The sequence below is a fragment of the Onychostoma macrolepis genome, chromosome 18, assembly GCF_012432095.1.
Source record: "Onychostoma macrolepis isolate SWU-2019 chromosome 18, ASM1243209v1, whole genome shotgun sequence".
NCBI lineage: Eukaryota > Metazoa > Chordata > Actinopteri > Cypriniformes > Cyprinidae > Onychostoma > Onychostoma macrolepis.
In genome coordinates, this window is record NC_081172.1 from 41,619 (window position 1) to 67,347 (window position 25,729).

A 25,729-nucleotide genomic window follows, 5' to 3' on the forward strand; every position below is an offset into this window, starting at 1 on the left:
GAGCCTTGAGGTACTCCATACTGCAATTGTGATCAATATGATACCTCTTATTCACTGCTACAAACTGATGGCGGTCAGATAAGTACGATTTACACCATGCTAAGGCACTTCCACTATTGCCAACAAAGGGTATATAACGAAGTATTGAGATGAAATTGTTATTGACCAAATACTTATTTTCCACCATAATTTGCAAATAAATTCTTTAAAATCCTACAATGTTTTCTCATTTTGTCTCTCATAGTTGAGGTATACCTATGATGAAAATAACAGGCCTCTCATCTTTTAAGTGGGAGAACTTGCACAATTGGTGGCTGACTAAATACTTTTTTGCCCCACTGTAGGTTCCTAACTGATGAAGAAGAATTGACAGAGCAACCGTCAAGTGTTAGATAGTTTTCTAGGTTATTACCTGTGGGGTTTTTAGGTCCGGTAATTAACACCTGTTTTTCAGAATTTAGCAGTAAGAAGTTACTCGTCATACAGTTTTTTATGTCGACTATGCATTCCGTTAGTTTCTCAATTTGGTGTGTTTCACCAGGCCGAAGAAATATAGAGCTGAGTATCATCAGCATAACAGTGAAAGCTAACACCATGTCTCCTGATAATATCTCCCAAGGGTAACATGTAAAGCGTGAAAAGTAGCGGTACCCTAGTACTGAGCCTTGAGGTACTCCATACTGCAATTGTGATCAATATGATACCTCTTATTCACTGCTACAAACTGATGGCGGTCAGATAAGTACGATTTACACCATGCTAAGGCACTTCCACTATTGCCAACAAAGGGTATATAACGAAGTATTGAGATGAAATTGTTATTGACCAAATACTTATTTTCCACCATAATTTGCAAATAAATTCTTTAAAAATCCTACAATGTTTTCTCATTTTGTCTCTCATAGTTGAGGTATACCTATGATGAAAATAACAGGCCTCTCATCTTTTTAAGTGGGAGAACTTGCACAATTGGTGGCTGACTAAATACTTTTTTGCCCCACTGTAGGTTCCTAACTGATGAAGAAGAATTGACAGAGCAACCGTCAAGTGTTAGATAGTTTTCTAGGTTATTACCTGTGGGGTTTTTAGGTCCGGTAATTAACACCTGTTTTTTCAGAATTTAGCAGTAAGAAGTTACTCGTCATACAGTTTTTTTATGTCGACTATGCATTCCGTTAGTTTCTCAATTTGGTGTGTTTCACCAGGCCGCGAAGAAATATAGAGCTGAGTATCATCAGCATAACAGTGAAAGCTAACACCATGTCTCCTGATAATATCTCCCAAGGGTAACATGTAAAGCGTGAAAAGTAGCGGTACCCTAGTACTGAGCCTTGAGGTACTCCATACTGCAATTGTGATCAATATGATACCTCTTATTCACTGCTACAAACTGATGGCGGTCAGATAAGTACGATTTACACCATGCTAAGGCACTTCCACTATTGCCAACAAAGTGTTCTAGTCTATTCAAAAGAATGTTGTGGTCGACAGTGTCGAACGCAGCGCTAAAATCCAGTAGAACTAATAAAGAGATACAACCATGATCAGATAATAGAAGCAGGTCATTTGTTGCTCTAATGGGAGCAGTCTCAGTACTATGATATGGTCTAAATCCTGACTGGAATTCCTCACAGATACCATTTTTCTCTAAGAAGGAATATAATTGTGAGGATACTACCTTTTCTAGTATCTTTGACAGAAAAGGGAGATTTGAGATTGAGTTTTGGGAACATATCCTAATGACAATGATGAATTAATAATAGCCAAAACAGGATCTATGACTTCTGTAAGCAGCTCTTTTAGTAGTTTAGATGGAATAGGGTCTAACATACATGCTGTTGGTTTAGATGATTTAACAAGTTTATACAATTCTTCCTCTCCTATAGTAGAGAATGAGTGGAATTGTTCCTCAGGGGATCTATAGTGCACTATCTGATGTGATAGTGTAGCTGACGGCTGCATGGTTATAATTTTATCTCTGATAGTATCAATCTTGGAAGTAAAGTAGTTAATAAAGTCATTACTACTGTGCTCTTCGGAAATGCCAACACCTGTTGATGCTTTATTTTTCGTTAATTTAGCCACTGTATTGAATAAATACCGGGGGGTTATATTTGTTTTCTTCTATAAGAGGCAAAAAGTAATCAGATCTAACGTTTTTTTAATGCTTTTCTGTAGGATAGGGTACTTTCCCACCAAGCTATACAAAATACCTCTAGTTTTGTTTTCCTCCAGCTGCGCTCCATTTTCCGGGCTGCTCTCTTTAGAGTGCAAGTGTGCTCATTATACCACGAAGTCAGACTGTTTTCTTTGATCTTCCTTAAGCTTAAAGGAGCAACTGTATCTAAAGTGCTAGAAAAGAGAGAGTCCTTAGTTTCTGTTACATCATTAAGTTTTTCTGCACTGTTGGATATGCTGAGGAATTGAGACAAATCAGGAAGGTTACTTACAAAGCAGTCTTCTGTGGTAAAAGTGATGGTTCTACCATACTTGTAACAATGAGTATAATTTACAGTTTTTTTACAGGAAACAAGGGCAAGAATCAAAACACGAGAAAACCAGCAAGACTACGATAACTAAGTGGGCTCTGTAGAGTAGCTATCGCTAGGATATATGCTATACAATACTCGGCAAAGAGGAAGAGGAAGTCCATGGTTTATGTAGGGTGTGTGATCAGTGTGATCAGTGCAATCAGCTGTGTGTGTCGTCAGTGCAATGGCTGATGGGAATTGTAGTGCAAGGTAATATGAAACAGTCTGTGTAGTGTGAGAGTCAATATGATGGAAGGGTGACCTCTGGTGGCAATCAGACGGAAGGACACGAACCGGATTCATAACAGATCCTAATGCATCTTTTTCATTATCGACATGGATATTAAAATCGCCAACAATTAAGACTTTATCTGCAGCCAGTACTAACTCTAAATTCTTTAATAAAGTCTGTACGGTGCAAACATCACAGGGGATTTATCACTAACACGTGTTTCTCTAGAAAATGTTATACGTAGCACCATAACTTCAAACGAGTTATTCTTAAAGCCTGAGAATACTGCTATAAATTGTAGCAACACCTCCCCCTTTACCTTTAGGACGTGGCTCATTTTTATAACAGTAATCTTGGGGTGTAGACTCATTTAAAGTAATGTATTCATCTGGTTTTAGCCATGTTTATGTCAAACAGAGTAAATCTAGGTTATGATCATTGATCAAATCGTTTACAAAAAGTGCTTTTGTAGAAAGGGACCTGATATTTAGTAAGCCAAGTTTTATCAATTGTTTCTCTGTATTGTAAATATTTTTTATTTGTTGAACATCAATTAAATTGTTACTCTTAATTTGGTTTTCTGTATTTTCTAGTTCAGGGAACAGACACGGTCTCTATAGTGTGATATCTAGGTGAAGAAATCTCTGTGTGCTGAGAATTAACTGACTTCTGTGACGTGAGGCGGCTAGCAGACGGTCGTTTTAGCCAGTCTGTCTGCTTCTTGACCTGGGCCCCAGTTAGTCAAGTATGAACTCTAAGACAATGTGCCATATTTCTAGAGAGAAGAACGGCACCACCCCAAGGAGGGGTGAAGACCATCTCTTTTTTACAGGTCAGGTCTGCCCCAAAAACTTGTCCAATTGTCTATGAAACCTATGTTATTCTGCTGGCACCACTTAGACATCCAGCCATTGAGTGACAGCAGTCTGCTATGAATCTCATCACCCTGGTAAGCAGGGAGCGGACCAGAGCATACACTTGGGTCTTACACCAGTCTTGGCTAATGTTCTCCACTCACTAGAAATTACTGTGACTTTTCATCATGTCTAACAGCTGCTACTTCTTGCCCAACTTGTACATGAAAAGAAGGATATAATTAAGTTAAAGGGAAATTATCATGCAATATATATCTAAAATAGTGCAGTCAAAAGATTAATCGCGATTAATCGCATCCAAAATAAAAGTTTTTATTTTTGTTTACATAATATATGTGTCACGAATCCGGCCTATGAACTTCTGTTCACCCACCACTAGAGGTCACTCGCTCACCACATTGACTGTTGCACTACACTACTGTTGCACGGCACCCACGGACTACATTACCCATCATTCATTGCACTGATGACACACACACAGCTGATGGCACTAATCACATGCACACCTGATCCTACGCGCACACTGATTACATGCCTTATATAAACCCTGGACTTTCTTTCCCTCACAGCCGAGTATTGTATGCACATATCCCTCTCCTAGTGATAGCTACTCTACGGAGCCCTTGTTAGTTATCCTAGTATTGCCTTGCCTGTTTTCCTGTGTTCGCATTCTAGCCTGTGTTTTCCTGGATTAACCCTTTCCGTGCCATTCCATGTTTCTGTTCAGTTCCTGTATTGTCCTGCGTTTTTCACTCCCCTCGTGTCAGTTGCTTTATGGAACGTTTGTTATTTTCTAGTCTGTATTCCCTGTATTTACCCCTGTCTCACTGTTCGGACTCTGTGTATTCCCTTGCCTAGATCATAGCCTGTGTACCTGGATTATCTCTCTGCCTTGCCCTTTTGGATACTGTTCGCCCATCGTCGACCTTCGCTTGCCCTAGGATTACTCTTTGTCTTGTCTCTGCCTGTATTTATTACCATGCCTGTAAATTAAAGATTGCACTTGGATCCGCACGTCTCACGTCTCGTCAGCCCCATTACAGAATGTATGTGTGCTGTGTATATTTATGTATATATAAATACACACACATGCATGTATATATTTCAGAAAAATTTTATGTTTATATATTAAATATTTATTTATAATATAAATTATATAAATATAAATGTAGATGTAAATATTTTTAAAATATATACTGCATGAGTGTGTATATATATATATATATATGTATGTATATATATGTGTGTGTATATATCAACCAGGCTCTGTCACCAGCCAGTAACAACGCGCACTCTCACCTGTGTGAGGTGTGTGCTCTGACCCGAATTCCTAGTATTCCTGTCAAGACAAAGATCTCCAATCATCTTCTCATCGAATGTTGACTGGTCAACTGGATATTATACTCACCATTGCTCTGCTGATCCTAAATAAACATCTGTTGTTAATCCGATTCCCTGTCTAAGTCTGCTTCCGTAACACACATTTTGCAAACAAAAACTTTTATTTTGGATGTGATTAATTGCGATCAATTTTTAGACAGCACAAAAATGTTCTAAAATGTTTACATTCCGAGGTGGATTGCCGGCAACAGCAGTGCAATATTTTTACAGTGATCTTTCCTGAATGTGAAGAAAAACAGGCTGATGTTTTGTTAAAATGTACATCAATGGTGGCTTATTACGTCATTTGTGTTCTTGGTTAGGATGTCAGTTTCAGCAACTTCAGCATCTGGATCCACAGTGTCTTTCACAATTACAGAGAAGCATAGAGGGTTTTCATGTAGAATTTATAGTCTGATTTTGTCAGTGGTGCAGTGTAGGGTCCCACTTTATATTAGGTAGTCTTAACTACTATGTACTTACATTTAAATTAATAATTTGGTACAATGCACTTATTGTATACATGTTTTTACATTGTACTTATATTTTAAATAATATGGATTATGGAGGCATCTGAAAGTGAGCACAGGCCTATGGAAATGCCACAGTTGAGTGTTTTAAATGATGTTGATGTTCAAATGGACAACGAAAAACGTGTTGTGAAATTAACTCCTAAAGCATTTGTTGCAAAGGTTGAAAGATTGCAGAGTGATAGAAAATCTGTGTTAATTAAAGCTACTAATTTAAGAAAAAATATGCAAGGTCTGATGCAACAAAGAAATGTAAAAGATGTACAAAGTGTTTTTGATGATCTTTTAAACTTGTGTGATGAAGCAAAAGGTATTCATGGTTCTTTGATGGGTATGTTACCTGAAAGTGAAAGGGAAAAACATGACATGGTTTAAAGCAAAAATGATTGTGAATGATGATTTTATTTCTGAAGTCAAAATGTAGCTATCATGTACTGAAAATGAAATTAGGCCTAGTTCAAATGAGGTCATGTATGATAAGGTTGATGGTGTTGATCCACAGGATAGCATTTCAAATGTTGGTAGTAAGCGTTCAAGTAAAGCAAGTACATGTAGTAGTGTTTCTTCTGCCAGAGTTATAGCTGAAGCAGATAAGGCTCATGGACTTCTTGCACCCGATAGGATTTCTCAGCATGCATCAGTTCAGTCTCATGGACATCTTGCATTTCATGTGATTTCTCGGCCACAAATTGAGAATCAGTGTGGTGACATTGTCACTATAATGCAAAGGCAAAATGAAATAACGGCAGCCCTTGTCCAACAACAACGTTGCTCATCCTTACCAGCAAGAGATGTTCCCTTGTTTGATGGAGATCCTCTTCAGTATGTTTCATTTATAAGAGCCTTTAAAAAGGGAGAGGGAGGAGAAGGCAAGTCATAGTGATTGCCTATACTACCTGGAACAGTTTACTAGGGGGCAGCCTAGGGAGCTGGTTCGCAGAGCTGTCTTCACATGACCTCTGATTCTGGCTATGCTAAGGCAAAACGGTTATTGCAGGAACGCTTTGGCAATAAGTATAAGATTGCCACCGCTTATTTGGAAAGAGCCTTGTCTTGGCCCTCAATAAAGGGGGAGGACGTCAATATTTTGCAGTTTTATGCTCTCTTTCTGCGTGGTTGTTGCAATGTCACTGAGGAGCTGCAGTACCTTCAGGAGTTAGATATGCCAAGCAATATGAGAGTCATTATATCGAAATTGCCTTTCAAGCTCAGAGAGCGGTGGAGAGCCGTCGCACATAACATTTTGGAAACCACTGAATGCAGAGCTTTGTTTAAAGATCTTGTTCAATTTATTGAAAGACAGGTTGGCATCCTAATGGATCCTTTGTTTGGTGATATTAGAGACTTGCCAACTAGCATGAGGCCTATTAATCGGCCAAAGCTATGTCCAGAAGCCAGAGTTAAAGGAAACATCTTTGCCACTACCGTTGTACCCATGGAATCTGGGGAAGCTACTAAGAATATGAGAACAGAATTGCCATCAAGTAATTCTAAAGTGATTCCATTATGTTTGTGTTGTGCTAAGCATCATGTATTGGAGTACTGTCCACATTTTAAAAGGAAGAAGCATAGGGAAAAGATGGAATTTCTAAAGGAGAAAGAGCTTTGCTTTGGTTGCTTAAGTGCTGGGCACATGAGTTGTAACTGTGGCAAGTGGTTGACTTGCAGGATATGTAGTCAGCACCATCCCACTGTGCTTCATGTAGACAGAAATACAGCCAACTCCGACATAGCCTCCAAGGTGTCAGAGGCACGCAAGTTCTTGGGATCTACTGAAACATGTGGTCATAAGGGGGCTGGAAAGGATCGCTGTCTTCTTTCTATCTTACCAGTTCAAGTCAAGACCAGCAAAGGAGATCAGATAATCCAGACGTATGCATTCCTGGATCCTGGCAGTTCGGCGACTTTTTGTACGGAAAGCCTTATGCAGCGGCTTAATCTTTCTGGTAGAAAAACTCAGTTTCTGTTACAAACTATGTGACAGGAAAGAGTTGTACCGGCATATGTACTTTCAGGTTTGGAAGTATCTGCTATTGATAGTAACCTCTTCTATCAGCTTCCACAAACACTCACACAGAAGCAAATGCCCGTAAGTTCAGATACTTTAAGTAGCAGCACTGGAGTAGAGTGAACACGAAGATGAGTGCACTGCCAATGACACATCCTCAGAACACCCAGTCCCACCATGTATATGCATACTGTGCTGAGCGGGTGGATGAGCTGGACAGGGTGTTTGCAGTCTTCTTAGCCAGGTTGGCTTCTACCTGCGCTTGGATAAGATGGTATTCAGTCTGTGAGATGACATTCTGCACCAAGTTCATTGTGTCAACCAGGGCTTGTGTGCCCTGTTCGTAGAAAGTGTCCTCCCACCATGGAGAGACACTTGTATCCAGTGGAACCCTCCCCAGGATATTTATCTGACCCATTGAAAAGTCCTCCATCACCTCCAAGCAGAAGCTGTGATTCGCTGGGCAGGTCAGATCTCCATAGGTGAAAGAATTCATCTCGCTGACGATGCACCACTGCGTGTGAGACACTTGAACAGCATCAGAATGGCCATGCAATGACTGAACATTAATGAGCTTGGAATTGTTGTGGGAAAAAGGTTGTAATGTATTACATGTACAGATAATGTAACTAGATGTTTCGTGACAACAGGTGCGGGTGGAAAATAAGGTTTCAGTGCCCTTCAAGGTCATATACCCAATAAGGTTGTCCCATTTTATAATCTGATTCTTCACTACTACACCAATGGAGCGTATTGTAGTGGAACTTAGATAGACCTGATCTGGGTGAATTAAAGGAAAAGTGGCAAAATCCAATACAGCCAGTACATTCATTTCCTGTATACATCATTAATGTTGACAATAGTTCAGAATACTTAATGTCTAATTTTCTCTGAGATAAGCCATCTATGCAAATCTAAAATTTCAATAAGATCTTTTAAGACATGTCTAGGGGTCTTATGGAGACGAAGATCTAAAATTTCTTGTCTTGCTGCTGTAAACAAATCTTGTGCATACGTTCTACAGGCTAAGTCACGCTCAATGGTACGGGTCTGATTTGAAAATTGTATGGCTGATCGTGAGAAGCGCCTGTGCTTCAGATCTGACTGCTTTGATGATATTTTCATTACTATTGGTGATATGCTGGAAACCAGTGGCCATCTGATTTGCCAACCATGTTGAAAATTGAGATTGTCCAGTAATTTTGTAAGTATTTGCTATGGAATTGGCTGAGCCAAAAAGACCTGTTATATTACCAAATAAATCTCGTTTGGTGCGGGCAGACTGTATTTGGACTGTTCGAGTGTTTTTTTTATCAACCCTCAACACTTTCTAAAAGATAAACAAAACAGACTTACCGGAGCAGCTGAAGACGGAGAAGGAGAAGCTCAAACCTCAAACCTCATGCTCTTGTTTGGATCTGAATTGTCGCGCCGAAAGACGTCACTCGCCTGAGACTGGGAGATCACTAGGGAATGTCACCAACTGTAAGAATCCACCCGCTAGCCCAAACAGCGAAATCCAGCGGCCTGGTCGAAGGAGCTCTGCGTGTATGTCTTTCCTTGCGCTTCTGAAAAAAATCACTTGATTTATTAAAATGTTGGTTTCTAATTTAATTCTGACTCTTTTCTCGTCTAAATCTGACTCCAATTTCAAATATTTATTGAATACAAATCACGATGATAATTTAAAAACTGATCATAACGTCCGTTGTGTTACAATTTGAGTATCCGATTATTCCGGACTTGCTATATTTTCAATTATCCGTTCACTGGGGACCTAATGTCTCTTTTGAGCCTAGCGTCAGCCGAAGGCGCCGGTCTCACGATCACAAATTCGCCAGTCTGATGCTAGTCAGAGGGTGTAGGTAAACTAATACCTAATTGTCGGCCGCCAACTGCTTGCTTATGACAAAAAGTGTAATTTCTTTAGTCTTTTCCCATACAACTTGCTAGCATTAGCGATAGACAGAAATCTGAGGTCTCCGATGACGTGCCTACTGCTCCGTTCATTCATGAGCCTTCAGTTTGACCTATCCTGGCCATAGATTTGTGGTAACAAAAGCCTCCTCGCAGTCTAATAGTCATAATGATTTCAGCAGAGTCTGGAATAGATCAAGAAATAACATTTATTTTGCCAGGCATAATAAAACATCAATCAAAAGAACAAATTCAATTAGTAAAACGAATACATCAATTGGGAAAAGAACGTATCTAGAATTTAGGTACACAACTGATCAGCATAAACATAAAACATAAAATAAGAAAAGTAATGTTGAAATCATTTCAAAGAGTCAGCATACCTGGCAAATAAAGAGACACATGGCATGGTGTGGGAAGTTCTGTTTACAGATGCTTCCTTGAATGTTTCGCCAAACCTCTTTAAATACCCCAATCAAAACAAAACAATCATAAACATAGCATAATAAAAGCTTCACAGGACCTTTTGCTGGGGCATGAAATGACCTGAAGGTCCTATCTAACCTGTGGTATAAAAACAACATTTGGCAAAGACTTTAGCAGGAGCACAACCCATACCAGAAAAACAGAATTTCTCTCAGGTTTGAGATCTTTATTTTTGGTCTGTTCTATTGATATGGGACTGAGATCCTATTTCCAATCACACCGAGATTGTAAAATTGATACCAAACATGAAAAGTTTACGCTCATGAATTCTGAAGATATAGCAACTCGAGTTCTTGACATTTCTTTGTCAACTTTTAATGGCTAGGACCATGTGCCCAGGGGGGAAGGATGGGTGAAGTGATCGATGAGCAAATGGTCTTTCTCCCAGATCCTTTCATCTGATTAGAGAGTTTGTTTTGCGGCATGACATTTGCATTGCGAGAGTTCCTGAGAGACTGGCTTCCTGAGGAGATCAAAGCCCCCCTACACAGCTTTGAGGATGAAGACTGTTCTGCAGTGGTTAACAGGATTTCTGTGTGTAGACTGGAGGAGATGTTGCTTAAACAATACAACCATGACTTCAATGAGCGAGCTGTGGAAGAGCAAGGATTGTCAAGAGAGGACATTAGATTCTTGGAGATTGCTGAGAGTTCTGTCAAGTTTGAGGACAAGCATTATACCTTGAAGTTGCCATTTAAAAAGGAAAATGTTTATCTTCTTAACAACTTCTCTTTGGCAAAACAGCGGATACTTGGATTGAAGAGGAGATTTCAGAGAGATGAGCAGTTTCATCAGGAGTATGTAGCAGTTGTCAAAGAAATGATCAATAAAGGATATGCAGAGAAAGTGCCCACTCAGTGGCTGAAAGGAGACAGCGGAAAGGTGTGGTACATTCCTCACCATGGTGTACGTCATCCCAGGAAGAGGAACCTGCGGGTGGTTTTTGATTGTGGTGCGGCATTCAAAGGAACATCATTAAATCAAGTCCTTCTGCAAGGTCCCAATTTCACAAGTACATTGCTTGGTGTCCTCCTGAGGTTTAGGGAGGAGTCTGTAGCTGTCATGGGAGACATACAGGCAATGTTTTATCAGGTTAGGGTGGCAGAAGAGGACCGAGATTTCCTCCGTTTCTTGTGGTGGCAGAACGGAGATTTTACAAGGGAAGTGTCAGTGTTTTGCATGACTGTACATCTTTTTGGGGCTGTCTCCTCTCAAAGTTGTGCTGCTTTTGCTTTGCAAAAAACAGCAGATGATCATCAATGTGAATTCCGTGAGGAGGTGGTTCAAACTCTCAAAGAAAAATTTTATGTAGATGATTGCCTTAAGAGTGTGACATCTGAAGAAGCAGCAGTTTCTTTAGTACAAGATCTTTCTAGTCTCTGTCAGCAAGGAGGTTTTACTCTGACAAAATGGATTAGCAACAAGCGCACTGTCCTGCAATCCCTTCCTGAGGAGTGTCGAGCCAAAGAGTGGAAAGAGCTTGCCTGTTGAGAGAGCTCTGGGTTTGCTGTGGTGTGCGGAAACTGACTCATTTAAGTTCAAAATGGAATTCAGGAGAAGTCCTTTACAAGACGTGGAATATTGTCCGTGTCCAGTTCAGTATATGATCCATTTGGGTTTTTGGCACCAGTAGTGCTACTTGCTAAGATCATGCTGCAGGAGCTATGCCGGAGGAACTTTGGATGGGATGAGACTGTGCCTCATGACATCTTGCGTGGCTGGACACGGTGGTTGAAGGAACTGAATGCACTCTCTGAATTCAAGGTTGAGAGATGCGTTAAGCCCAGGTTTTGTGGGTCCTACATACATGCGCAGCTTCATCATTTTTCAGATGCAAGCGAACAAGGATATGGCACAGTCACTTACCTTAGAATCCATAATAGTAACGGTGACATCCATGTTTCCTTCCTCATGGGCAAGGCCCGAGTAACGCCTTTAAAAGCCATCACTGTTCCCCGCTTAGAGTTAACTGCAGCTGTTCTTGCTGTCCGTGTTGATCTGATGCTAGAGAAAGAGCTGAGGCTCCAGCTGCAAAAATCAGTCTTCTGGACAGACAGCACATCTGTGCTCAAGTATGTCATGAATGAGGATAAGCGGTTTCATACTTTTGTTGCCAACAGAGTCTCCATCATCACGGAAGCCACAAAGACATCACAGTGGCGATATGTTGGCACAAAGGAGAATCCATGGCTATAATCTGTGGCTATAATCTGTTATTGCCAACAGCAAAGATTCTCTGAGGAAATTGTTGCTTTGTCTTCTGGAAAGGATACAGTGAGCAAACAGAGAGTCATCTATAAGTTGGATCCATGGTTGGATAATGGGCTTCTGAGAGTCGGAGGGCGGCTGACTCGGGGTTCGTTGCCAGAAGATCCAAAATATCCACTACTCCTCACTAAAGATCAGCATGTGGCTGCACTCATACTGAAGGATTTGCATCAACAACTTGGCCATAGTGGGCGTAATCACATGTTGTCTGCATTGAGGAGGAAGTATTGGATCACAGGTGCTACCTCAGCTGTGAGGAAGATCATAGCAGAATGTTGCTTCTGTAAAAAATACAATGGGAGGATGTTGGGGCAGAAGATGACTGACCTGCCCAAGGAGAGGATTCTACCAGACCATCCGCCATTTACCAACACAGGCGTTGACTATTTTGGACCAATAGAAGTGAAGAAAGGAAGAGGCAGATTGAAACGCTATGGCGTCATTTTCACCTGCTTGGCCAGTAGAGCCGTTCACCTTGAACTGGCCAATTCTCTTGACACAGATGCCTGTATTAATGCTCTGCGCCGATTTATCAGTAGAAGAGGGCAAGTGGAGCATCTTCTTTCAGATAATGGCACAAATTTTATAGGAGCAGAAAGGGAACTTCGGGAGGCACTTTTATCATTGAATCAGGCTAAGATTCAAGGAGTTTTATGTCAGAAGGGCATTAAGTGGAGTTTCAACCCTCCAGCTGGATGCCATTATGGTGGGGTTTGGGAGCAGGTCATCCGCATGTTGAGAAAGATCCTAACTGCAGTTCTCCGGCAGCAGACGCTTGATGACAGTTTTCACACAGTCTTGTGTGAAGCAGAGGCGATCTTGAACGATAGACCAATCACCAAATTGTCTGATGATCCAATGGATCTGGAATCTCTCACACCCAATCATATTCTGTTGCTGAAGGGAAAACCATCCTTATCTCCTGGGTTGTTCGATGTGCATGACTTATACATAAAAAGGAGGTGGAAACAGGTTCAGTACATTTCAGACCTCTTTTGGAAGAGATGGGTGAAAGAATACCTGCCTTTGCTGCAAGAAATGGAACAAGGTTAAAAATAGCCTCAAGTGTGGAGACATTGTGGCTATTATGGATTCAACGGCACCTCGAGGCTCTTGGCCACTTGGAAGAGTCTTGGAAACATTCCCTGACAAGAAGGGGCTGGTACGCTCTGTTCGCTTACAAACTAAGCCAAGTGTTATTGATAGGCCAGTAGCAAAACTTTGCTTTTTACATGAGTCTATGAGTTAAGGGGTTTTGTTACAAGCATCAAGTGTGTATTGTACTCACTATTTGTATTTGTTTATGGCTCTTTATGTGTTGGGAATTGGTATGTTAAATTATCCCAATTAGGGGCCGGTATGTAAGAGCCATTTTTGGTCTTTACTTAAAATTATGTACGTGTATGTCCAGTAGGGGTCACTCTTGGGGTGATGGTTCACAGAATACAGGTGGGAACCTTCCTTCAGGTAACAGGTGTTGCTGGAGGGAAGGTGCACACAGTTTTTTGACCGCTACGCTAGGTTGTTTGTACCATGTAAAACAAGTCGATTGTAAAGGAGAATGACTGGTGGATTTATTGATTGTTTGTTTGGATTCTTGCGTACATGGAAATGAAGACCAGTACCGGTAAAATAAATCTACAACAATGAGCATTTTAATCTCAAGTGTGGACATTCTAGTTAATAGTAATACAAGCGTGCGCGTCCAATACAAGCACCGTCCAGCATCCCTCAGCTGCTTAAAGTAGTAGACTTGGCTGCAACAATGACGTTTCGCTGGTGAACCAGAGCTGCCTCTCGTGGGCAAAAGCTCTGATCCAGCATTCTGTTCTTCTATTTCCTGCAAGTTTAATGACTACTTTTTCTAATTTTCTCACTTTAACGAAGTCAGTAGGACACCAACTGTCAGCAATAAAATCCGACTACCATTTCTGATCGATAATATCTTCAGCCGTATCATCTGCTTTGTTGAATTCCTGTTTGTTACCATGAACCACAACAGAAGGAGATTTATCTTGTGATGTAGCTTCATATGTATTTCCAAAAGCAACTTTTCCATGAAAGGAACAATAGAGTGCCATCATCATCATTACCATCACAAGAAGATATATTGTTACACTTAGTGATGGGAGAAAGGAACCTTTTCGAAGCTTCAAATCAACTTAATCAATTGCTTCACAAAATGTTTCGAAGCTCTCAAATCACCACATTCTAGTGATGCCTGATGTTCAAAAGTGTGTAAATGCAACAAAAACTCAGGCTAAAACATGCATAAAAACAGCTTTTAAAAGCCTGTTGCAAATTATTTATTGAAAGTATAAACATTAAATGCAATTACAAAATACCCTTAAATATGAAGTGTCTTTATAATATCTGGTTTTTAAAATATTTCATATTAATTTGCAGGGCTTGTTTTGTTGTTTCATGGAGAGCTTGTAAATAGAGACCAGTAAGAGACTATTAACTACCTCTCATCTATGGAGTCAATTTAATACCATATATATTTGAAAGAGAATTGAAGTTTTGCAAATGAAAATGAAAGTATTGAGAAAAAATAAATGTGCTTTTTGCAAACAAAAAAAGAATTGCAAAATATAAATGAAACAGAGCAAAAGCAATGATTTTGCAATACATATTTTTCATGGCCATATCTACTAATTTATTTGCAACGCTGCTTTTATTTTGCATTTCAGTCAAGTTTGAGCTTGCATACCGTTTTCCCCTTTGCGCTTCACGTTTCTGCACGTCTCACTTTGTGGCGCTGTTTTGACATAGGGGTGGAGTCAAGGGACGGGGGCGTGTACAACAGGCCTGGGCAAGCCTCCCTGGAAGTGACGTCATCAGCCCGAGATGCAGATCACAACTGATCCAGGCACCATCATTGAGCAGAGGCATGCGGGTGGATTGTTTCCTTTTATTCACTAGCTTTAAAACATGCATGATTTCATTTTATTAACTTTATTAACAAATGTATGTGTGTATTAGCAGCGTTTGCTCAAGTTAAAGAAGTTGTTAATGTGAACATCTGCTGTTTATTTCTCTCAATGTGCACACTTTCCTAGCATTAAAATGTGTATTGTTTCATTTGGTTAACTAAATGTGTATTAACAGTGCTTGTTTAAAATCTCTTAACCTGTGGGAGGACTCAGCGCACAGCGTTCTTTGTTTACATTAGTTCAGCGACTAATGCTAGTTTTAATGTAAAAGAATGCAATTAACTTCGTAAACTAGACATCATTAAAAAGGTCTAAGACTCAAGCTTCATATCCATCTCGACTGAAGAAATGACTGTCACTGGAAGATAAACGAAGCTTGAGTCTTTTTGATTTAGTTTTGTCGTGGCCACGAGTTTAATCATGCATAAACAAACCCGCATGACCATAGCAACCCGGGATTATCAGAGATTGATAAAATATATTTATCCATCCCACAGTCCGTTGATCATGTCTTTTTATGTAATATATATATGTATATTAGGCTATTATTATTGTTATTATTATTATACAGCTCTGAATGTTAAGAGATCGAAATGAAGGGAAAATAAGTCAAATACATAACAACGAATATAAAAATATTACCAATAATAAAATACATGGACTTACAAGACTTGTGGGATGGATAAAAATGTTTTATTATATGTACTTTATGTAACATTTATTCATAATAAACTTCATTTGAATGCTGTCTACATCGCGTGCAATTCAGTCTGGTGGCCTATGGTTACCACTTGAACCACCAGAGGTCACTGTATACCTAAACGTGCCAGCGGGTAAAATTTACCCATGCCATGACTAATGTTTTGATATGGCTAAAAACATATTATGTCACTGTATTATGCCACTGTCTTCACAATGTCTAGAGTCACAAAAAGATTATTTTTAGTCATCAGCTATGTTTTTGTCCTGTTGTTTTAAGTTCACAGCTAATTTTAAGCAGGTTACACTAATCACTTTTCTTGATGATGAATATAAACCAGTCTGCAATGACAACGAGAATTACAACGAAATAAATACATATTTGGGTGGTGAAATATTATTGCTAATAAATGTTTTAAGATAACCCATGTGATTTTAAATTACTAAAATACCCTAAAATACCCTAAATAGACTATTATAAGCAATAATAGCTACAGCTACAGCTTTCCTGTAGCTCAAATAGTAGAGCATGGCGCTAGCAACGCCAAGATCATGGGTTCGATTCCCAGGGAAAGCAAGAGCTGATAAAATGTAAAAACTATAACTTGAATGCAATGTAAGTCGCTTTGGATAAAAGCGTCTGCCAAATGCATAAATGTAAATGTAATAATAATTCAACATACTGCAAAGGATGTATGATACAATGACAAATTCAAGTGCACAATTATTCATTTGTTTAGTTATATAATTTATAATTTGAATAAGAGAACAACACCAATAAACTTGGGGTAATCGTGAAAGTTTTTTTATTTATTACATCATAATTCAGATTTTTTTTTTTTTCAGGAATAAATAAGCAACACAGTAGCGAACCATAAACAATAAAAAAAATTGCAAAACAAAAATGAATAAATAATCCAAAGTTTGAACATTTATGAGTAGAGGAATAAACATCTAAAACATCTTCATTTGAACGTGCGTAACACATACAATGACAGCGCAACAATAAAGGAATTATGAATAAATTTGTCCCGATGGCGCTTATAGGTATAAATGCCCCATTTTTATTCTGGTTTTATCTAAACAATTTTTTTTAACAACAGGGGATTGTAAATAACACAATTTTAGTAAAAGTCAATGACTGTAAGACTTGGATATTTTTTATTGAAAATATATTATGTAGCCTATTTGAAAAACAGCCATGGGTAAAATTACCCCATGCTGGTGTTAATATAATAATATAATATATATATTTTTTTATTATTTATAGTTTCTTAATTCAAAATAATGTTAATAAATACATATATGATAATACCAGGTTGCTATGGTCATGCGGGTTTGTTTACCCATTAATATCTAGTGGCCACGACAAAATTAAACCAAAAAGACCCAAGCTTAGTTTTTTTAATCTTCCAGTGACAGTCATTTCTTGATTTATGCCAGGAGTTATGTAAATGAAAAACGAAGTCGAGATCGATATGAAGCTTGAGTCTTAGCCCTTTTTAATGATGTATAGTTTATGAAGTTACATTCTTTTACATTAAATCTAGCAGTAACTCTGAACTAATGTAAACATAGAATGCTGTGCACAGGTTAAGAGATTTTAAACAAGCACTGTTAATACAAATTTAGTTAACCAAATGAAACAATACACATTTTAATGCTATGAAAGTGTGCACATTGAGAGAAATAAACAGATGTTCACATTAACAACTTCTTTAACTTGAGCAAACGTTGCTAATACACACATACATTTGTTTATAAAGTTAATAAAATGAAAACATGCATGTTTTAAAGCTAGTGAATAAAAGGAAATGATCCATCCGCATGCTCAATGATGGTGCCTGGATCAGTTGTGATCTGCGTCTCGGGCCGATGACCTCACTTCCAGGGAGTCGTGCCCAGAGCCTGTTGTACACGCCCCCGTTCCTTGACTCCACCCCCATGTCAAAACAGCGCCACAAAGTGAGACGCGCAGAAACGTGAAGCGCAAAGGGGAAAACGGTATGCAAGCTCAAACTTGACTGAAATGCAAAATAAAATCGGCATTGCAAATAAATTAGTAGATATGGCCATGGAAAATATGTATTGCAAAATCATTGCTTTTACTCTGTTTCATTTATGTTTTGCAATTCTTTTTTTTTTTTTTGCAAAACTTATTTTTTCTCGCAATACTTCATTTACTTTTGCAATTGTATATTTTGGTTTACAAAAAGCACATTTATTGTTTCTCAATACTTTCATTTTCGTTTGCAATGCTTCAATTCTCTTGCAAATATGTATGGTATTAAATTGACTCCATACTCATCCTTTTATTTACACAAATGTCTCATAAAAAATTTGTACATTTTGATGAAACTAATCTGAGATCAGGTAAAAACCATAGATGCTGGTACATTGGTTCACCTCTAGGAGGCGAGCAAAATGAACTCCCATGATTCACAGGTTACAGATATCGCCCCCAATGGCAAACCATTGAAATTTCAAAACGTTTGGAGTTATGATGTAATGAAACCTCATTTACTGAAATCACGTGACATTGGCAGTTTGATACATGAAACAATTTTGAAACAATTGATTCACAAAAGTTTCAAAGCTTCACGAAGCAGTGCTTCAAAAGCACCCTTCACTAGTTACACTCAAACGCGCACCAGTGTATTAGCACTGTGTGAGTTCAAAAGAAAAGTTACAAGGTACTGAATATTTCACTGCATTTTGCAACACTACAACTAAACTACAGTGGCAGTTAAAGGCAGGGTAGGTGATATGGTTCAAAAACATTTTTCGTTTTGGTGGTTGAAAGTCTCTTCACATCCTGAAAGCAAACACTAAGTTAAGTGGTATAAATGTATTTATATGTATTTATATCATTTGTGGAAGGCGTAGGACCTTATAATATTCGTCCAATCAAAATGTTCTGTCCAAACATTACAATAGGCTGTCCTGCCTTCCTGTCAGATATGTATTTGCATACCTGTGCAAACCCTGTTTACATCATCAGCACGTTCCAGCGAGAATGAAGGGCGCTATTATTGTAATATTATGCGCTTTGTACTGTAATGTTTCTCACCGGTGAATGAGGTAAACTGACAGCGTTGCATTCAGTCCTCCACCAACAGTGTCTCTCATCGTGTTGCAGGTTAGTCACTGCTCTGCTTGTGCACGTTCATGTGTTTTGGTGGAGCCATGACTTTGCAAAGTAATTATGCAGGGAGGGTGGGGATCTTGCTTTCAAAGCTAGCTTGCTATCGTTAGCCTTTCCAAAAATCACCTACTCTACCTTTTAAGTTTAATCTGAATTTATGCTAATCAACAAGTAACATGCTGCTGTTTAAAACATACAGAATGGAAAAGTGTATGTTATCCTTTAAAATGAGCCACAAAGTTATCCTTTTTTATTTCCTCCAGATAGACACAATCCAACAACTCAAGTCAAGTCACCTTCATTTATATAGCGCTTTTAACAATACAGATTGTGTCAAAGCAACTTTCCAATATCAAAATAGGAAAATAGTGTCAATAATGTAAAATGACAAGATTAAACACTCAATTTTCAGTTAAAGGCATTTCATTATTGAATTCAATGATGTCATCGTCCAGCTCAGTTCAGTTTAATTATCTGTGCATTCAAGTCGACTATATCGCTGGAAATTAAGTGTTCCCAACTAAGAGGCTTGGGAGAAACCAGGCTCAGTCAGGGAGACAGTTCTCCTCTGACCAGACGAACCAGCAGTTTGTTCCAACAGCAGCAAAGTCAGATTGTGTAAAGGACTCATTTGGTTCCTGTGGTCTTGTCCCGATGGCTGTCTAGGTGATGAGGTACTCACTGGGGATCTGTCTCTGGGGCTCATCTAGGTGTCCTGATCTCCACTGACGTTGGACTGGATATGGACTGGATAGAGTTGCTACGGTGCTCTCGGAATAAGATAGAAACAGACTAATATTAGCGTAGTTGCCATTCTTCTTACGATATAACAAGTACATCGGGTGTTATGGGAAGTGTTCCCGGTTCTGGTTGACCTAATTAATGCAGCCTAACAATCCTTTAACGGATTTGAATTATAGAAATGCGATAGTGTATTATGTGTAAGCCAGGTTAAAGAGAGAGGTCTTTAATCTAGATTTAAACTGGCAGAGTGTGTCTGCCTCCCGAACAGTGTTAGGTAGATTGTTCCAGAGTTTTGGCGCTAAATGGGAAAAGGTTCTGCCACCCGCAGTTGATTTTGATATTCTAGGTATTATCAAATGGCCAGAGTTTTGAGAACGTAGTGGACGTGGAGGACTATAATGCAATAAGAGCTCGCTCAAGTACTGAGGAGCTAAACCATTCAGGGCTTTATAAGTAATTAACAAGATTTTAAAATCTATACGATGTTTAGTAGGAACCAGTGCAGTGTTGACAGAAACGGGCTAATGTGGTCATACTTCCTGGTTCTAGTAAGAACTCGAGCTGCTGCATTTTGGACCATTTGTAGTTTGTTTATTAAGCGTGCAGAACAACCCACCCAATAAAGCATTTTAATAATCTAAACTTGAGGTCATAAACGCATGAATTAACGTTTCTGCATTTGACATTGAGAGCATAGGTCGCAATTTAGGTACGTTTTTGAGATGGAAAACCCTAACCCTAACCCACAGTTTTACAGATGCTAGAAACATGGTTTTCAAATGAAAGATTGCTATCAAACAGCACACCTAGGTTCCTGACTGATGAAGAAGAATTGACAGAGCAGCCATCAAGTGTTAGACAATGTTCTAGGTTATTACATGTGGGGTTTTTAGGTCCGATAATTAACACCTCTGTTTTTTCAGAATTTAGCAATAAAAAATTACTCGTCATCCAGTTTATATTGACTATGCATTCCGTTAGTTTCTCAATTTGGTGTGTTTCACCGAGCTCGAAGAAATATAGAGCTGAGTATCATCAGCATAACAGTGAAAGCTAACACCATGTCTCCTGATAATATCTCCCAAGGGTAACATGTAAAGCGTGAAAAGTAACGGCCCTAGTACTGAGCCTTGAGGTACTCCATACTTCACTTGTGATCAATATGATACCTCTTCATTCACTGCTACGAACTGATGGCGGTCAGATAAGTACGATTTGAACCATGCTAAGGCACTTCCACTAATGCCAACAAAGTTTTCTAGTCTATTCAAAAGAATGTTGTGGTCTATAGTGTCGAACGCAGCGCTAAGATCCAGTAGAACTAATAAAGAGATACAACCATGATCAGATGATAGAAGCAGCTCATTTGTAACTCTAATGAGAGCAGTCTCAGTACTATGATACAATCTTAATCCTGACTGGAATTCCTCACAGATACCATTTTTCTCTAAGAAGGAATATAATTGTGAGGATATTACCTTTTCTAGTATCTTTGACCGAAAAGGGAGATTTGAGATCGGTCTGTAATTAACTAGATCTTTGGGGTCAAGTTGTGTTTTTTTAATGAGAGGCTTAATAACAGCCAATTTGAAGGTTTTGGGGACATATCCTAATGACAATGATGAATTAATAATAGCCAAAAGAGGATCTATGACTTCTGGAAGCAGCTCTTTTAGTACTTTAGATGGAATAGGGTCTAACATACATGTTGTTGGTTTAGATGATTTAACAAGTTTATACAATTCTTCCTCTCCTACAGTAGAGAATGAGTGGAATTGTTCCTCAGGGGATCTATAGTGCGCTATCTGATGGATACAATTTTATCTCTGATAGTATTGATCTTGGAAGTAAAGTAGTTCATAAAGTCATTACTGCTATGCTCTTGGGAAATGCCAAAACCTGTTGATGCTTTTATTTTTCGTTAATTTAGTCACTGTATTGAATAAATACCGAGGGTTATGTTTGTTTTTTTCTAGAAGAGACGAAAAGTAATCAGATCTAGCCGTTTTTAATGCTTTTCTGTAGGATAGGGTACTTTCCCGCCAAGCTAAACGAAATGCCTCTAGTTTTGTTTTCCTCCAGCTGCGCTCCATTTTCCGGGCTGCTCTCTTTAGGGCGCGAGTGTGCTCATTATACCACGGTGTTGGACTCTTATCCTTAATCTTCCTTAAGCGTAAAGGAGCAACCGTATCTAAAGTGCTAGAAAAGAGAGAGTCCATAGTTTCTGTTACATCATCAAGTTGTTCTGAGCTATTGGATATGCTGAGGAACTGAGATAAGTCAGGAAGATTATTTATAAAGCAGTCTTTTGTAGTAGAGGTAATGGTTCTACCATATTTGTAACAAGGAGTTGGCTTTACAGCTTTAGCTATATGGAACATACAGGAGACTAGATAATGATCTGAGATATCATTGCTCTGCTGCCAAATTTCAATGCAACTGACATCAATTCCATGTGACAGTATTAAATCTAGAGTATGATTTCGACAATGAGTAGGTCCTGACACGTGTTGTTTAACACCAACAGAGTTTAGAATGTCTATAAATGCTGATCCCAACAAATCTTTTTCATTATCAACATGGATATTAAAATCACCAACAATTAGGACTTTATCTGCAGTCAGCACTAACTCCGATAGAAAATCAGAAAATTCTTTAATAATGTCTGTATGGTGCCCTGGTGGCCTATATACAGTAGCCAGTACAAACATCACAGGGGATTTATCATTAATACTTGTTTCTTTGGATAACGTTATATGAAGCACCATTACTTCGAATGAATTATACTTGAAACCCGACCTCTAAGAGATACTGAAAATATTGCTATAAATTGTAGCAACAGCTCCCCCTTTACCTTTTGGACGTGGTTCATGTTTGTAACAGTAATCTTGGGGTGTAGACTCGTTTAAAGTAATGTAATCATCTGGTTTTAGCCAGGTTTCTGTCAAACAAAGCACATCTAGTTTATGGTCAGTGATAATATAATTTACAAAAAGTACTTTTGAAGAAAGGGATCTAATATTCAATAACCCAAGCTTTATCATATGTTTATCTGTATTATATCTGTTTTTTATTTGTTGAACATCAATTAAATTGTTACTATTAATTTGGTTTGGATGTTTTCTGTGTTTTCTAGTTCGGGGAGCAGACACACTCTCTATAGAGTGATTATCTAGGTGAAAAAGTTTCTATATGCTGAGAATTAACTGACTTCTGTGACGTGAGGCGGCTAGCAGACAGTCGGTTTAGCCAGTCTGTCTGCTTCCTGACCTGGGCTCCAGTTAGTCAAATACGAACTCTAAGACTATGTGCCTTATTTCTAGAGATTATTTATATCTCTATCATTATATCTCTTTTCAACAGGTCAGGTCTGCCCCAAAAATTCTTGCAGTTGTCTATAAAGCCTATGTTATTCTGCTGGCACCACTTAGACATCCAGCCATTGAGTGACAGCAGTCTGCTATGAATCTGATCGCCATAATAAGCAGGGAGCGGACCAGAGCATATTACAGTCTGACAAAATAACTAAAATATAATAAAATACCTAACTACATAATACTACTATTGTTAGAAATTGCAACAAAATTAAAATAGAAATATAAACTTTTGAACTGCGGGTTTCGTCTGGTCAGAGGAGAACTGGCCCCCCGACTGAGCCTGGTTTCTCCCAAGGTTTTTATTTCTCCATTCTGTCACAGAGGGAGTTTTGGTTCCTTGCCGCTGTCGCCTCTGGCTTGCTCAGTTGGGGACACTTAATTTCTAGCGATTATCGCTGATTTGATTGCACAGATACTATTTAAACTAAACTGAGCTAGACAATGACATCTCTGAATTCAATAATGAAATGCCTTTAACTGAAAATTGAGTGTTTAATCTTATCATTATACATTACTGACACTCTATCCTCCAATTTGATACTGTTAAGTGCTTTGACACAATCTGTATTGTAAAAGCGCTATATAAATAAAGGTGACTTGACTTGACTTGACATCATACTTGCAAGTTCACACACCTCTTTAACATTATTTTTAGTGATCTCTGACTGGCGAAGTCGAATATCATTAGCGCCGATGTGGATAACAATCTTAATGAATTTACGTTTAGCATTAGTCAGCACTTTTAAATTTGCCAAGATGTCAGGCGTTCTGGCTCCTGGTAAACAATGGACTATGGTGGCTGGTGGCTCTATTTTCACGTTCCGTACAATAGAATCGCCAATAACTAGAGCACTTTCATCAGGTTTCTCAGTGGGTGCGTCACCGAGTGGGGAGAACCTGTTTGATGTTTTGATCGAAACGGAAGAGTGGTGTTTTGACCCGCGACTAGGCCGCCTCACAGTCACCCAGCTGCCCTGCTGCACGGGCTCTACCGAAACCGAACAATGTACAGGACTCCCTGAGCTAGTCGCATAAGTAATAAGCAACTAGTTAACCATCTAAGACAGAGATAGCCGCCCGCGGCTAAAAATAACTATTGTTGTTAAATGTTTAACTTTTGAACCACTAATCCGATCTGAATAGGATTTTTCTGAAAAGTGTCAGAAAGCAGAGATTATCCGCTTTTCGGAGATATCTCATTTGTCTCAGTTGGATATTCAGAGGCTCCGTAGTGTACGTGATTACATCATCACATTTTGACAACATTGATTGGTCAGAAGAAATCAATGCATTTCGTTCCTCTGAGCCAAACAGGAACGATTGGTGACACTTAGTCCCACCCCCGTGCCCAGATTGGTTCAAACTGTCACACATTCAACCAACAAACATAAGTTTTGCTCTTTTGAACCATTGTTTGGCGAGTTTCCTTGGAAATCGGATCAAACGCAAAGTGAAAGTAAAGTGTGTCGTGCATGCATGAAAATAAACACACAATAACACATTTGCATGAGAGCACTCTCTGAAAAAGCTCAGAAAAACACAGGAGAGAGCACTTTGGCATAAAACAAACCAAAAACAAGGATGAATTGAGGTATTCGCGTTGCGAGGCGATGTCCCGGTAAAATCAATTCTGACGCAGAGTGCAGCCAGCGGACCGATCCATTTGGCTGTTTTATTATGTAAATAATACTTATATAGTTCATAAAGATAATTTGTACAATTTTTTTACTGTTGCACTCTGTATATTTTGTTATTATAAAACACGATTTCCATTTTCTTTACTCCCTAAATGTTTTTGGACACATCTATATTGTTAGTAAAGTAAATATACCTGTTTTTCACTGAAAAGTGCCTATAACAATATTGTAATAAATGGCTATAATTGTCACGAATCTGGTCTACGAACTTCCGTTAACCCTCCACCAGAGGTCACACATGGACTCTTACACTGCACAGATCGTTACACTTACACTGAACTTCAGTTCCCACAATCCATTGCACTCATTACACTTATCACACGCTTACACCCGAGTCTGATCACACAGCTGATTCCCATTTCACCCCTTACATAAACCATGGACTTCCTCTTGCCCTCTGCCGAGTATTGTATGCGCTTATTGCTCCACTAGCCTTAGCTACTCTACAGAGCCCTTGATAGTTTTCCTAGTCTTGCCTTGCCTTGCCTTGCCTTGCCTGTTTTGGATTGTGTTTTCCCCTGCCTGGACTTTTGCTTCGTTTTCAGATTACCTCTCTCATCAAGCCCCTTTGGATACTGTTCGCTGTCGACCGACCCAGGCCCGTTTTGGATGACTCTTTGCCTTGCCTATGATATACCTGTTTGCCACTGTTCGACCCTGCCTGTTATGACCACGTCTCTTCTCAATAAAAGCTTGCAAATGGATCGGCACGCCTCTCGTCTCGTTGGTCCAATTACAATAATTTGCTTGGGGAATGTTATACGTAGAAAAAAAAATATTTGGAAGTGTAAAACACACAGATACAACTTTCTAAAGAAGAAAATCCAAACTTAAGGAGTTTTTGTTTGAGTACACAGTAAAAAAACACCCAATTATTGCTTGCGTTTTTCTTAAAATTCTGGAA

General features: G+C 38.9%; 1 pseudogene; it reads right to left on the reverse strand.

The window, feature by feature from the left end:
* Positions 1-7,617: 7,617 nt before the first annotated feature.
* On the reverse strand, positions 7,618-8,960 carry LOC131524824 (uncharacterized; annotated as a pseudogene).
* Between the last annotated feature and the right edge of the window lie 16,769 nt (positions 8,961-25,729).